Source organism: Schistocerca gregaria, chromosome 5, assembly GCF_023897955.1.
Source record: "Schistocerca gregaria isolate iqSchGreg1 chromosome 5, iqSchGreg1.2, whole genome shotgun sequence".
Lineage (NCBI taxonomy): Eukaryota > Metazoa > Arthropoda > Insecta > Orthoptera > Acrididae > Schistocerca > Schistocerca gregaria.
This window is the reverse complement of record NC_064924.1, coordinates 530,486,732-530,502,715: the sequence shown is the minus strand read 5'-3', so window position 1 is coordinate 530,502,715 and position 15,984 is coordinate 530,486,732. Positions and strand designations below refer to the sequence as shown.

The 15,984-nt window shown below is 45.6% G+C and overlaps 1 protein-coding gene across 1 annotated transcript in view; it reads left to right on the top strand.

Annotated features, from left to right (window-relative positions):
- The window catches only part of LOC126272182 (uncharacterized), a 1,390,907-nt gene that overhangs the window by 749,076 nt on the left and 625,847 nt on the right, over positions 1-15,984 (top strand). The window lies entirely within an intron of this gene.

Below are 15,984 nucleotides of genomic sequence, written 5' to 3'. Positions count from 1 at the left end.
TAGCGCTATCTTAGTAAGCTGTTTTCAACATTGAAACAGTTTCAGCAGCATTTTTATCTAGAAGAAAACAAATTTTCACATCTGCACGTTGTTCCCTTAAACTACCCATTATAAAAATACGAAACAAGAATAAAACAGCCTTAGCAAAAACAGTCACTGCAGATGAACACAACAAGCCAGGTCGACGACACAGGTGGCACTGAATTGCCTAGCAACAGAAATGCGTACTACACAAGCTCCGCCGCCATTGTTATTCCGGTGTTTTTTGTACTGAGAGAAAATTGGCCTTCTTTCTGGTTCTGAACGCTATCTCCCTAAGTGGCTCCACAGCACTCCTAAAGCCGCCCATTTACACCCCAACTGTTAGGCCGCTCCCCTCCAGCTGAGTGGGTCACCTCCCCCTCTGACTGTGTGTGGGCACATTGCGACCACGTGGTTGACCCTACCTGCCTGCACTAACGGAGTGTGAGATGGTAGGTAGCGGTCGCAGCAAGTGAGTAGAAGTCCATCAACAAACCCACACACCCAGCACACGGACCCAACTGCCTACAAAATTGCCAACACGAAGACGAACGGGTCGAGACATTGGATGGGGTTGGGGGGGGGGGGGGGGGGTTAGGGCGGCCTACTGGTCAGCCTGTTTATGGGAGTCTTAACATTGGCGCTTCCGTGTGCCTGCATGGACGCTGATGGAGTAGTCTCCTGTCATAGCGTGAATGAGAGAAGACATACGGCCAATCTCTACATTGGCCCTCTGACTAGTGACACGAACCCGTTACTACCCAACACTAACCGTATGGTGAGCCGAATCAACCGGTTTTGGTGCACTGGAAGGTCTCTCACCATCAGAGCCCGTGGGCAACACAAGTGGCACCTGGGGTTAGCCCTGTGATGCGCCAGATTCTCCATAAGCGCTACACCCCGAGACGACAGCCTGAAGATGGCTGACCATAGCCAAAGGCGCCTTCAGCTGTTTGTGAACTGCACCCAGCTAGCACACAGCATGCACACATCCTATCCATTCTAGCACGACTAACTTAAGAAGTAAACTATAAACGTACGCAGAGAAAGCCAAATAAAATTCTGTTATGCTCCTGACGTGTCACCAGTGGAAGCTGACCACTCAATGTAAATAACGACTGTAATGAAAGACATGCACAGCATATAAGAAATAAACTACGAAGAAAACACAGAAAAAGCTAAGTACATAGTACTTGTGCGTAGCATACAAGAGCTGGAATGTACCACCCTGTTGGTTGTTTTGTGCCCCTTTACACCTGTACTGAAAGAGGCCTCGAAAAATTTGTAGCTATTTTATGCCAGTTTTTTCACTTATATAGTCAGAGTTATTCTGACTGCGTCGTCGAATTCAGTTTTTGCTACTCCTACTCCTATTCCTCTACGCGTTTCACTGTCGACGCTGTAGTCTACTCCTGTAGAAATTTATATACTCGGGGCATGATACGTAACATGTTTTTTTTGTGAACTGGGTAGACCTCGTTTATACGAAAATGGAGTAATTAGATTGTTGTGGCTGTGTCCTACTCCTCATGGTTTCTTTAATCCCAACAAAACACACATTGTGTTTTAAACCGACGTGGCCTCTTTCCTAGGAAAATTGTGATGGAGAATGTCTTACTGTAGCGTGGTGAAATTTCTGCCATTATCTGTCACTTAGAAACAGCATAATTCCCTGTCGAGTGCAGTTTCATTTCCACCTTCACACAGAAAGAAGGAACATTTTCACCTGACGGTATTACAAGTATTGCAAATAACGTTTTCTATGAGCCACAACAGCATCCTCATTTCGACACAATATTTTTCAAACAATTGTGACAGTTTACAAATATAAACATAGAGGGTAGGTCGTCTCCAAGGTGCGAGAGACTAATAAGTACATCCATTCGGTAGCACACAAAGATTCTTTGTCGTTTGTCGATGGCTGACGTATAGGAAGCCACTTTCCGTCCCACTTTATTTTTCACCACAGGGCGAAATCTATGAGCAGACGTGATTCCTCACTTTGAATAGTTTTGTGTGTTTTCGCACCCTGCCATCGGCGTCTAGCAAAATGTACCACAATTAGTCTAAATGAGCTTTTGCCGTTCTTCGAGCGTCCAGTGTTGTTTCTCACATCTAAATACACTCATTTCACTTGACATGATTGCACGAGTTACGTTGCTGTTACCGCCACGAACTCGGTATCCCCGCATACGGCACCCACCGAGCGAGGTAGCGCAGTGGTTAGAGCACTGGACTCGTTTCCTGGAGAACGATGGTTCAAACCCTCGTCCTGCCATGCTGATTTACGTTTTCTGTGACTTCCCTAAAACTTTTAAGGCAAATGCTGGCGTGATTTCTTCGGAAGGGCACGGCTGTTTTTCTTCTCCATCCTTCGATAATCCAAGCTTGTGCTCCGTCTCTAATGACCTCCTTGTCGACTGGACGTTAAACACATTCCTCCTCCTCCTCCTCCTCCTCCCCCTCCCCCCCCCCCCCCCCCCCACGGTTCCGGAGTCCAACATATGGTTAGATCTAGTGCGGCGATACTTCGATGAACTTCCTGTGCTAACTGACATTCATGTAACTTAACATTCAAACTCTGTAGATATCTACGAGCGCTGTTCTATCTCCGGTGTAAGAGTAGTAGTAAAGTTACACCTATCACCACGAAAAAATAAAGTTCGTCGTTCTTACTTGTCTGCATTTCTGTTACACATTGAAATTCCAGCTCCACGGTACCGTAGCAAATAGTTGGAGAAGCCAGAACAAAACGGCGTAGCCTACTAATAATGTCAACTACAGTGCGGTAATTTGTTTTAAACGGCAACGGAAATTTTGCAACTGGTCAGACCTGGCCAGACGTGTAAAGAAGCCAACTCCGTGGTGACCTCACGTACACTGCTGTGGCGGTTCTGCTACTGTATTGAATGACAAATTGCAGAAATGTTTTGGTTTTGTAAAAATTTTGAAGTTTTTTTTTTATTCCTATGGTGAATCGACCTGTTAGGGGTGTAACATAAACATATGCCCATATTTTAAATGTTCCAGCCAAAAACTCACACTGCTCAAAAATATGTGATCTGATTGTACTAATAGCTCTGTTCACAAGAACAATCAACTTCCGCCCCTCCAATCGACTAATAAAGCCAAGAGTAGCTAATACTACACTAAACTAAGAGTTAATAACTCCCCACCTTCATATAGCAATTACTAATAAAAAAAATAATATCGCGTAGTCACGCACTCTCAATATGTAGAAAGGGAACGACGAATTACTCGCACAAATGAATTCTTGTATAATATTAATGGCAACAACTTCGACGACCTCCGAGCTCATTGTCACCGAGGGTGTGCGTACGGTGAAGGGGGAGATTTGAAAGTGATCCGACATCTAAGTTTGTATTGTATACAAATGGTGCTATTCCAGACATCAATTCCTTGTTAACACTTCATATACTACTTTAACTCTTTAACAATTAGAAGTTTGTATAACAATGCGTTCAAGTTCATTTTCCTTGTACACTCCCTCTATGCATTTCTTCCACCTTCAGCCTTCCCTTCTTTGTTTAGTACGGATTTTCCGTCTGAGCTATCTTGATATTCATATAGCTACTTCTCTTTCCTCCAAACACCTCTTTAACTCTCCTGTAGGCGATATCTATTTTTCTCCTAGTGAAATATGCATCCAAATCCTTAAATTTGTCACCTGTCCATTCCTGGCGAGCCGTTTTTTATTTCCTATCAGCCTCGTTTGTAAGACACGTATATGTCCTTTCACTTCTTCATTGACTGCGTTTTTATATTTTCTTATTTCGTCAGTTAAGTTCAAAATCTCTTGAGTTACCCAAGGATTTCTACTACGCATTGTCTTTTTATCTATTTGATACTCAGCTGCCTCTGCCACTTCATCTCTCAAAGCTACCCATTCATCATATACTGTTGCCCTTTCCTCTGTTTGTCAAAATATGCCTGAAACTCGCGACAGCCTCTGGCTCTTTCAGTTTATCCACGCCCCATCTCCTTAATTTCCCACCTTTTCTTTTTTGCATTTTCTTAAGTTTCAATCTACAGTTCATAATAATTAGTGGTCAGAGTTCATAACTGCCCCTGGAATTATCTTACAGTTTAAAATCTGGTTCTGAAATCTTCCACTGTCTCAAGGTCTCTTCCACGTATACAGCCTTCTTTCATGATTCTTAAGCCAGGTGATAGCGATAATTAAATCATGTTCGGTGCAAAACTCTACGAGGATACTTCAGCTTTCATTGCTCTTCCCCAGTCCGTATTCACCTACTATTTTTCCTTCTCCTCCGTTTCCAACTATCAAATTCCAGTGATCCATCACAAACAAACTGTCATCTCCGTTTAACTGTTCGACCAATATCTTCTTATCTCATCATATATTATTTCAATCTTTTCAGTATCTGTGGAACCACACCCATCAAAAAAAAGTTTTAGACGAGGTATGTCCGACAGCGGATCAGTTCCAGTCATTCCACCAGGAAGGAGGTACACGGCCCGTGTTGTCTGTAGTTCAACCACGCCTAGACGGTCAATACCGCGATTCGATCGCATACGAATTATTACTTTGTGCCAGGAACGATTCTCGACAAGGCGTCTCGAAGTGAACGAAAGCGATGTTGTTCGGATATGGAGGAGACACAGGGAGACAGGAACTGTCAATGACATGTCTCGCTAACTCCACCCAAGAGCTAATGCTGCAGTGGATGACCGCTACCTATGAATTATGGCTCGGAGAAACCCTGACAGCAACGCCACAATGTCGACTAATGCTTTTCGTGCAGCCACAGGACGTCATGTTACGACTCAAACTGTGCGCAATAGGCTGCATGATGCGCAACTTCACTCCCGACGTCCATGGCGAGATCCGTCTTTGTAACCACGACACCATGCAACTCGCGTACAGATGAGCCCAACAACATGCCGAATGGACCGCTTAGGATTGGCATAACGTCGGAGAAGTGTTTGGAGGCAATCCGGCCAGGCTGAACACCTTAGACACACTGCCCAGCGAGTGCAGCAAGGTGGAGGTTCCCTGCTGTTTTGGGGTGGCATTATGTAGGGCTGACATAGGCCGCTGGTGGTTATGGAAGGCGCCGTAACGGCTGTACGATACATAAGAGCCATCCTCTGACCAACAGTGCGACCGTATCGGCAGCATATTAGCGAGGCATTCCTCTTCATGGACGACAAAAAATGGCTCTGAGCACTATGAGACTTAACTTCTAAGGTCATCAGTCCCCTAGAGCTTACAACTACACTCCTGGAAATGGAAAAAAGAACACATTGACACCGGTGTGTCAGACCCACCATACTTGCTCCGGACACTGCGAGAGGGCTGTACAAGCAATGATCACACGCACGGCACGGCGGACACACCAGGAACCGCGGTGTTGGCCGTCGAATGGCGCTAGCTGCGCAGCATTTGTGCACCGCCGCCGTCAGTGTCAGAGAGTTTGCCGTGGCATACGGAGCTCCATCGCAGTCTTTAAGACTGGTAGCATGCCGCGACAGCGTGGACGTGAACCGTATGTGCAGTTGACGGACTTTTAGCGAGGGTGTATAGTGGGCATGCGGGAGGCCGGGTGGACGTACCGCCGAATTGCTCAACACGTGGGGCGTGAGGTCTCCACAGTACATCGATGTTGTCGCCAGTGGTCGGCGGAAGGTGCACGTGCCCTTCGACCTGGGACCGGACCGCAGCCACGCACGGATGCACGCCAAGACCGTAGGATCCTACGCAGTGCCGTAGGGGACCGCACCGCCACTTCCCAGTAAATTAGGGACACTGTTGCTCCTGGGGTATCGGCGAGGACCATTCGCAACCGTCTCCATGAAGCTGGGCTACGGTCCCGCACACCGTTAGGCCGTCTTCCGCTCACGCCCCTACGTCGTGCAGCCCGCCTCCAGTGGTGTCGAGACAGGCGTGAATGGAGGGACGAATGGTGACGTGTCGTCTTCAGCGATGAGAGTCGCTTCTGCCTTGGTGCCAATGATGGTCGTATGCGTGTTTGGCCTACACTGGCCATACACCTCTGGTGATCGTCGAGGGGACACTGAATAGTGCACGGTACATCCAAACCGTCATCGAACCCATCGTTCTACCATTCCTAGACCGGCAAGGGAACTTGCTGTTCCAACAGGACAATGCACGTCCGCATGTATCCCGTGCCACCCAACGTGCTCTAGAAGGTGTAAGTCAACTACCCTGGCCAGCAAGATCTCCGGATCTGTCCCCCATTGAGCATGTTTGGGACTGGATGAAGCGTCGTCTCACGCGGTCTGCACGTCCAGCACGAACGCTGGTCCATCTGAGGCGCCAGGTGGAAATGGCATGGCAAGCCGTTCCACAGGACTACATCCAGCATCTCTACGATCGTCTCCATGGGAGAATAGCAGCCTGCATTGCTGCGGAAGGTGGATACACACTGTACTAGTGCCGACATTGTGCATGCTCTGTTGCCTGTGTCTATGTGCCTGTGGTTCTGTCAGTGTGATCATGTGATGTATCTGACCCCAGGAATGTGTCAATAAAGTTTCCCCTTCCTGGGACAATGAATTCACGGTGTTCTTATTTCAATTTCCAGGAGTGTACTTAAACCTAACTAACCTAAGGACATCACACACATCCATGCCCGAGGCAGGATTCGAACCTGCGACCGTAGCGGGCGCGCGGTTCCCAACTGTTGCACCTAGAACCGCTCGGACACCCTGGCCGTCTCATGGACGACAGTTGGCACCCCGATCGTGCACATTTTGTGAATGACGTCCTTCAGGATAATGACATCGCTCGACTATAGTGGCCAGCATGTTCTCCAAACATGATCCCTATCGAACATGACTGGGATAGATTGAAAAGATCAGTTTATGGACGACGTGACCCACCAACTACTCTGAGGGGCCTGTCGCCGAATCGCCGTTGAAGAGTGAGATAATCTGGACCAACAGTGCCTTGATGATCTTGTGGATAGTATGCCACGACCAATATAGGCATGCATTAATGCAAGAGGACGTGTTACTGCGTGTTAGATGTACCGGTGTGTACAGCATTCGGGACCACCTGTATGGTGGTACAACATGCAATGTCTGGTTTTCATGAGCAATAAAACGGGCGGAAATGTTGTTTATGTTCTGTACGGAACCGATGTGATGCAAAACTTTTGCCGGCCGTTGTGGACGAGCGGTTCTAGGCGCTTCAGTCTGAAACCGCCCGACCGCAACGGTCGCAGGTTCGTGTGTGATGTCGTTAGGTTAGTTAGGTTTAAGTATTCTACGTTCTAGGGGACTGATGACCTCAGATGTTAAGTTCCATAGTGCTCAGAGCCATTTGATCCATTTGCAAAACTTTTTTTGATGTGTGTAGTTGGCTTACGAACTTGTACTAGTGTGGTGAATGCTAGCTTTGTGGCCATCTTGGCTACGATAATGCGTTCAGGATGCTACCCGTAGTACCTTCCTCGCTCTCTTGTTTCATTATCCGTTATTAGACCTGTTCCTGCTTTACCTCTATTTGATTTTGTATTTCTAACCGTGTACTTTCCTGACCAGAATTGCTGTTTCCTCGGCCACCGATCTTCAGTAAGTCCCGCAATATGTAACTTCATCTTGTCCATTTCCGCTTTCAATTTTTGTAATCTACCTATCCTATTCAAAAACATGGTTCAAATGGCTCTGAGCACTATGGGACTTAACATCTATGGTCATCAGTCCCCTAGAACTTAGAACTACTTAAACCTAACTAATCTAAGGACCACACACAACACCCAGTCATCACGAGGAGACAAAATCCCTGACCCCGCCGGTAATGGAACCCGGGTACCCGGGCGTGGGAAGTGAGAACGCTACCGCACGACCACGAGATGCGGGCACCTATCCTATTAAGGGATCTAACATCCACGCTCTTATCCGCAGAACGCCAGTTTTGTTTCTTCTGATAACGACGTCCTTCTGTGTAGCCCCCGCCCGGAAAACCGAAAAGGGAACTATTTTACCTCCGGAATATTTTACCCTAGACAATGTCATCATTTAACCATACAGTATAGCTGTATGCCCTTGGACTACCGTAGTTTCATCTATCTTTCAGCCGTTCACAGTACCAGTACAACAAGGCTTTGCTGACTGATATTACAAGGCCAGATCACCCAATCATCCAAATTGTCCCTGAAACTACTCCACAGGTAGCTCACAGGTATTGTTGCACTTGTGGTGCGGATTTCTGTATTGCCAAGGCTACCCCGACTCGGGAATGTCTGTGCCCCATGGAACCTACAATATGATCAATGATTTTCTTCCCACTTGCCACTCTTCTCCCATCACTTAGCAAACATTTTTAAATCATTCTAGTTTTAAATGTTGAATTAGTACATTGCCAGGGAATAATGTGAATGTAACCCACTATTATTATATTGCATTTATTGTCGAGTCCGATATTTTCATTACGGTTTTTAAGTAAATAAAATATCTGTCTAAGGGGAAAGTTGGCGTCGCATTTTATTAGATATCAATGATCAGGCGATGATGATTACAAGTTGTATAATTATTTGGCAACTTAGATATACTATCATTTCATGGTAATATCGGTTGTTCCCTCTTCTTTTGTGCCATTTTGTAGCGTAACTTTGCCTGAGATTCTGCGTTTACATTTAGAATCTAGTACAATCTGCTGGTATGAAAACGTTTAGAGAAGGCCGTCAAGCTAGGCGTTCGGGTTTACATCAACGTTTTTTCGATCCATTTACGTGATTGTCAATTATCACAATTTTTGCAAAAATCAGCTTTTTATGCTAGAATTGTCTTTCTGATGTAAGATTTCGATGTGTTGGTGATTCATTCTCTCCCCAGCTGCAGCGAAGTCGGAAGTGGCTGATGGCCGGCGGCAGATGGCTCGATGTTGTCTTTAGCGCACAGCAAACACGACACACTTTGGTAGAGTGCCTGTTTCCTTGTACGTTTGCTCAAGAGCGTGGGTGCTTTCTCCCACTTTTCTCGTCACATTGGAATCGCTTCTGTACGTTGCGATCCACACTGACTCCCTGAACACGGTAGCCGAGAGGCAGGAAGGTGTGAACTCACTTGTTTTCACAGTCGCTTGCTACCTTTTAGGGAATATTGCGTAGTGTAACGTTACACAGTTTTGTTATCATTATGTCACATATTTCGCACATTAACAGTAGCTCAATGTTACGAAAGCCAGTTTATAAGTTCTGTCTTCATTTTGAAGACAGTTATCATCCATACGTGCTTACGTGACCCTATTATAAAACTACTACATGTTTTGATTAAGAAACCTATGTTATTTCTTAAATTATTTCTCTATCAACTATACGCAGACATAAGACTCGATCATGTGGATGACGTTGTTTTTTTTTTTTTTCGTTTAACTTACGTTACAAAGGAATTCCTTCAAGATCAAACACCGTATAATCCAGTGTCGTAAAAGAAAGGCATGTCTATTTTTAATCCATTAAAAGTTCGATTTTGAGCTGACAGTTTGGAAGATGAAATATGAAGGGTTGATTGAGTAACGTTCGTTAGTAACGTGCAATACGTGAACTATTCTAGGTGGTTCTCCAGTGACTTTCTCATGGGAATCATTATGAAAAGAAACATAGTAACATTGTTGTCTCCCCATATAGTAACTACTGAATAATAGTTCTGTCAGATCAGTCAGGGTTTTTGAAGAGATTGTTAGCCATCTCGATCACCTGCGGAAGATTATTAAAACTTATAAACGGAAGGCAGGTGACTGACAGAGCGCTACAGCTTCAGGCGACAGACACAGCAGCAGGTATTGCTACGTGAGCGACATCTGTGTTGCTGCCTGTCTGTCGTATTTCTCTTCAGTCTTGTTTAAGGATCGACGTTTCGACACCCTGCTGAAGACCTGCCGTCAAAGGCGCTAGTGGATTCCCTCGATGGCATCAGAGGGACCGAAAAGTTGATCACTGAAGACGTTTTAAGTGTGACATGACGTCGCTCGAGGGCGCAGAAGATTTTGCCATTGATAAAAAAAAATGCCACGAGAACTCGCAGTCTTTTTTATCGGAAATAAAATAAAGCGGAAATCGTCTGGGAAATATTCTCATGTGGAAAGGTATTTAGATCCCTTTCGGCTTATGTTTGGCTAATTGTAACTGAGTTCTTCATTGTGGCCGGCCGGAGTGGCCGTGCGGTTCTAGGTGCTACAGTCTGGAACCGAGCGACCGCTACGGTCGCAGGTTCGAATCCTGCCTCGGGCATGGATGTGTGTGATGTCCCTAGGTTAGTTAGGTTTAAGTAGTTCTACGTTCTAGGGGACTGATGACGTCAGAAGTTAAGGCGCCTAGTGCTCAGAGCCATTTGAACCATTTCTTCATTGTGCCCGATGTAAAACAACCTACCGTGAACAGTAGGACTTTTTTCTTTAAATAAGTATGTTGTGTTTCCCATTTCCCTTCCACTCCGACCGCCTGTTTCCCTTATCGACTGCTCAGAAGAAAAACTTGGAACCTATAACCGAGTAACGAAGCTAGAAGAGAGAGATAACAGTAACATTGCTGGTATTTGTTTTCTGGCGCCACAGAGTTGTTGGCGCAGGCTGACTAACGGAGGCATCTGCCGTTCGGCGTGTTCGCCACAGTCGCCGCAGAAGCCGGCCCTGGGCGCCGTAGGCCAAAATACACGAGTTCGGCGGCAGGAGCGAGACGGCCGGCAAATGCCCATGGCAATTAGTGACGGCTAAATGCGATTACGAGAGCAAATGAACGCGTCGTGCTAACGAGGCGAATTGGAATAATTGCGTTTATAAAGTCTGCGGGACGCAGCAGTTGCTGGCGCAGCACAGCGTGGCCTGGGCCGGCAGAAGGCAGAGACAGAAGAGTGCGCAGCGAACCTCGCTGTGCTGTGCTGTGCTGTGCTGTGCTGTGCGGGTGCCGTCAGTGTGTGTGGCGCCAGCACGCCGCCCTGTCCCTGTCCCTACGCGCAACAGGCTGCCGCTCAGCTGCGTGTCGCGGTCGCCAATCTCGCCTCGTAGATCAATAGTCCCGCCGTGGCGCCGCCTCCCTCACGTGCCACCCGACCACTGATTCACATCTCTGCCGCCAGCACTCTCTGATCAGGTGCCGGTTATAAAAGATTGCGGGGGGGGGGGGGGGGGGGGGGGCACAGGGCACAGGGCACAGGAGACACAAAAGTTCCGACAATCTGAACTCCGTTGTTAATTGGGTTGTCGGGAACACAGTCGTATGATTAATAAGGACAGAAACAAATTGCCGGTAGCTAACCCTTTAAGAGTTTGGACTATGTGACAGATTCTGTGATTGGATTGAAGAGTTCCTAGATAACAGAACGCAGCATGTCATTCTCAATGGAGAGAAGTCTCCCGAAGAAAGAGTGATTTTAGGTGTGCCGCAGGGAAGTGTCGTAAGACCGTTGCTAGTCACAATATACATAAATGACCTTGCGGATAACATGAGAAGTTCACTGAGGCATTTTGCGGATGATGATGTGGTACATCGAGAGGTTGTAACAATGGAAAATTGTACTGAAATGCAGGAGGATCTGAAACGAATTGACGCATGGTGCAGGGAATGGCAATTGAATCTCAATGTAGACAAGTGTAATGCGCTGCGAAAAACATAGAAAGAAAGATCCCTTATCAATTAGTTACAATATTGCAGGTCAGCAACTGGGAGCAGTTAATTCCATGTACGACCTGGGGGTAGGCTTCAGGAGTGATTTAAAATGGAATGATCACATAAAGTTGATCGTCGGTAAGGCAGATGCCAGACTGAGATTCATTGGAAGAATCCTAAGGAAATGCAATCCGAACACGAAGGAAGTAGGTTACAGTACGCTTGTTTGCCCACTGCTTGAATACTGCTCACCAGTGTGAGATCCGTGCCAGGTAGGGTTGATAGAAGATATTGAGAAGGTCCAACGGAGAGCAGCGCGCTTCGTTACATGATCATTTAGTAATCGCTAAAGCGTTACGGCGATGATAGATAAACTCCAGTGGAAGACTCTGCAAGAGAGACGCTCAGTAGCTCGGTACGGACTTTTGTTGAAGTTTCGAGAACATACCTTCACCGAGGAGTGAAGCAGTATATTGCTCCCTCCTACGTATACCTCGCGAAGAGACCATGAGGATAAAATCAGAGAGATTAGAGCCCACACAGAAGCATACCGACAATCCTCATTTCCACGAATAATACAAGACTGGAATAGAAGGAAGAACCGACAGAGGTACTCAAAATACCCTCGGCCATACACCGTCAGGTGGCTTGCGGAGTATGGATGTAGATATAGAAGAGGGTTCGTCGCAACGCCTATGGCTTTTAGCTAATTGGAATGACGAGTTGACCTCAGCAGGTGTTAAAACAATACTACTTAATGCTTCTTCCGCTAGGAGTCAAGATCGTCTGTTATTGGCAGATAACAATGTTTTTCGTTCTTTGTACGTGAAAGGATCCAAATTACCGGATTCACTGTTTTAGAAACAAAATAACCTCGCGAAATGTTTTCGTGTTGCTCATTTCCTCGGAAAAGGTTGTCGTACGAGAGGCTTCAAATAAGTAATGAAATAATTTTTTTCTGAAAGCAGATTGGGTTTTATTCGGGTTTCCAGCACTGTACATTATTCCACATTCTTTTGGCAACAAAACCCTATTTTTCAACATAGTCTCCGTTTAATGCGATGGCCTTGGATCCCCTACTGAAAGGGGTTGTATGCCCGCAGGCTACCACTCCGCTGGTCGACGTCCGATCCAACGTCTCGCTGCATCAATAACCTCCCCATAACCCAGGTACTGCTTCTCGCGGAGTGCATCCTTCATCGGGCCAGGTACATGGAAGCTGCAGGATGCGGGCTGTAGTGTGTACGAGGAAGAACAATTCAGTTGCGTTCAAGAAAATGGCTCTGAGCGCTATGGGACTTAACATCTGAGGTCATCAGCCTCTAGAATTTAGAACTACTTAAACCTAACTAATCTAATGACGTCACACACATCCATATCCGAGGTAGGATTCGTACCTGCCACCGTGGTGGTCGGCGGTTCCAGACTGAAGCGCCTAGAACCGCTCGGTCACACAGGCCGGTGACGTTTCAAGAGCTTCTGTCTGGTGCCCAGACTTGTGTAAGACATTTCTTTTTCTTGGAAAGCGAGAAGTTCGTTTGCATTTTGTGGCGACGAGCACGAATCACTTCGAATGAGTGTGTCCGCACGTTCCAACATTGCACGAGAGACAGCTGTGTGAAGACGGCTAGCACACGGGAGATCGGACAGCTATGCACGACCTTGTTGCGACGATGACACACGACTCGCCTAACGACTCACCGTGCTTTTGTTCACTGGCAGGCCTCCGTAGACATTCTGCAAGGCCTATGAATAATATCTAAAATGCCCTGGTTTTGTGCCGAAAGAAAATGACAGCTCTCGGTTTGAAAAGCTGGTCCATTACAGAGGCCATTTATAAGGCTACGTATAGCGCCGCCACCTATCGGAACTTCATGAAACTACAGAGGCTGAAGCGGGAACATTTCGCCATGTCCCACAACAAATTCCGCATTTAAAGCTGAAATTGTATGAGAAAAAAATGTGTAGCTTTACTTATTGAACGCTCTTCGTATTTACTTATACAGCGAAACACTAATCCAGGTTTTGCGTACGAACGAGGAAGAACATTGCTGACAGAACACACTCGGAAACTTGGTACTTTGACAGAACATCTTGTTTATTTGTAACATTAATAAAATTACTTCACCTTCAAATCACAAGTAATAATACAGAATTCACAACTAAAATTTTAAAAAATGGCACACCAGTGTTCCACGGAACACAGTTTGTGAAACACCGTTGTAACCGCAATATATCCAAATTTTATGAAAAATTGAAACATGAAGAAGGACGAATACCTATCAGAGTACAGAAGCAAGCAGATATCGATGAAGTGGCGGATCAGCACGTTCCACGACGTTACATTTCTAGACGTAAGTTCAGAGAATGACGTCGAACAAAAGCCAAGTGTTGTGATCGAATTCAGCGAAAACATCAAGCCTTCAGTAAGAGCGATTCCCAGTTGCAAAGAAACCAAATGGCCAGGAGTAGACTAAAAGAAAGTTATCAGAAGATTTTTTCTTTTATTGGAGGTTTCATGTTTCATTGCACATGTTTTGTAGGGGGAAAAATACGGCAACGGAGAAACAGCTTCTAACTCACGATATCCGGCCGCTGTGGCCGAACCGTTCTAGGTGCTTCAGTTCGCAACCGCGCTGCTGCTACGATAGCAGGTTCTAATCTTGCCTCTGTCATGGATGTGTGTGATGTCCTTAGGATAGTCAGGTTTAAGTAGTTCGAAGTTCTAAGCTACTGACGACCTTAGATGTTAAGTCCCATAGTGCTCAGAGCCATTTGAATTTAGATTTAGAAGACAATCTGAGCAGACGTCTTAGGTTATTTTGCGTTGTCGCTAACTGTCTAGTAAATTCATCAACACAAATTGCAAAAGAATGCAGAAAAGATATCTGCGTGGTGTGAAAACTGGCAAAAAATGAAAAGTGGAGGTTAGCCACATGAGTGCTAAAAGGAATCTGTTAAACTGGACGATAAATCAGCCAAGTCTGAAGGCCATAAATTTCGTTAAAGAGCCAGGAATTACAACTTAAATTGGAAAGGACACACAGGAAATGTTATGGGGAAGGCGAATCAACGACAGCGTTTTATTAGCAGAACACTTAGAAGACGCAACAGATCTACTAAAGAGAATGTCTACTCTGCGCTTGTCCGTGTAGTACTGCTGGGTTAACGGAGTACACCGAGAAAGTTCAAAGAAGGCCTGCACGTTTGTATTATCAAGAAATAGTGGAGACTGTGGCACTGACATGATACAGGATTTGGACATCATTGAAACAAAGGCGTTTGTTGTTGCGGGTGGATCTTTTCACGATCAGTCACCAACTTTCTCCTCCGAATGTGGAATTTTTTTTGTTGGCATCGACCTACATAGGGAGAAACGATCATCATCATAAAATAGGGAAAGTCAGAGCTCGCATAAAGAGATACAGGTGTTCGTTTCTTCGGGGCGCCGTTCGAGAGTGGAGTAATAGAGAAATTGTGAAGGTGGTTTGACGAGCATCTGCCAGGCACTTAAGTGTGATTTGCAGAGTATCCACACAGATGTACATTAATCTATTGGTACTGGCAAGGCGTTTATGCCATAACTTAATAAAAAATCACGTTTTATCTTCTAGCCTCAAACACATACATATACATATCCATCTGTGCGCCGAAAGCCATCATACGGGAGAGGGTACTTCTGATACCATCATCATTTTCCCCCTCCTCTACTGTATTCACAAATGCGTGGGAAGAACAAATGTTTGTAAACTCCCTGACTGGTTTCTGTGGCTTTCCGGTCGAGGTCATTTTGCGAGACATGCTTGGCAGGACGTAATATGTTTCCCTAATCTTCTTCGAAGGTGCGCTCTCGAAATTTCAACAGTAAACTTCTCCGTGACACAGAACGATTCTCTTGTGGCGACTGCCACCGAGATTTTTGAGCGTCCTCATCACATTAGCTCGCCAACTAAACGATCCCGTGATGAAATGTGTCGCTCTTTGTCGAATCTTCCCTAACTCCTATAATATTCATACTTTGCGAGGATCCCAGACTGGTAAACAGTGCTCAAGAATTAGTTCAGCAAGTGTTTGTAAGCCACTTCTTTCAAGGAAGATTTAAGTTTTCCAAATGTCCCTCCAAAAAGCTTGAACCTGTCATATATTTTTCCTACAATTAACTCAGTGTGGTCATTTCACTTAGGGTATCTCCGGGCAATTACTCGCAGATATTTTGCTGTTTTTACCATTTCCAGTAATGTTTTACCAATAACGTAATCGAAGAGTTACAGTGTCAAAAACGCAGGACTACTGAGGTAATTATTATAAAAGAATTTATCATTCTGTAATAACAGGAACAAAAACTTAC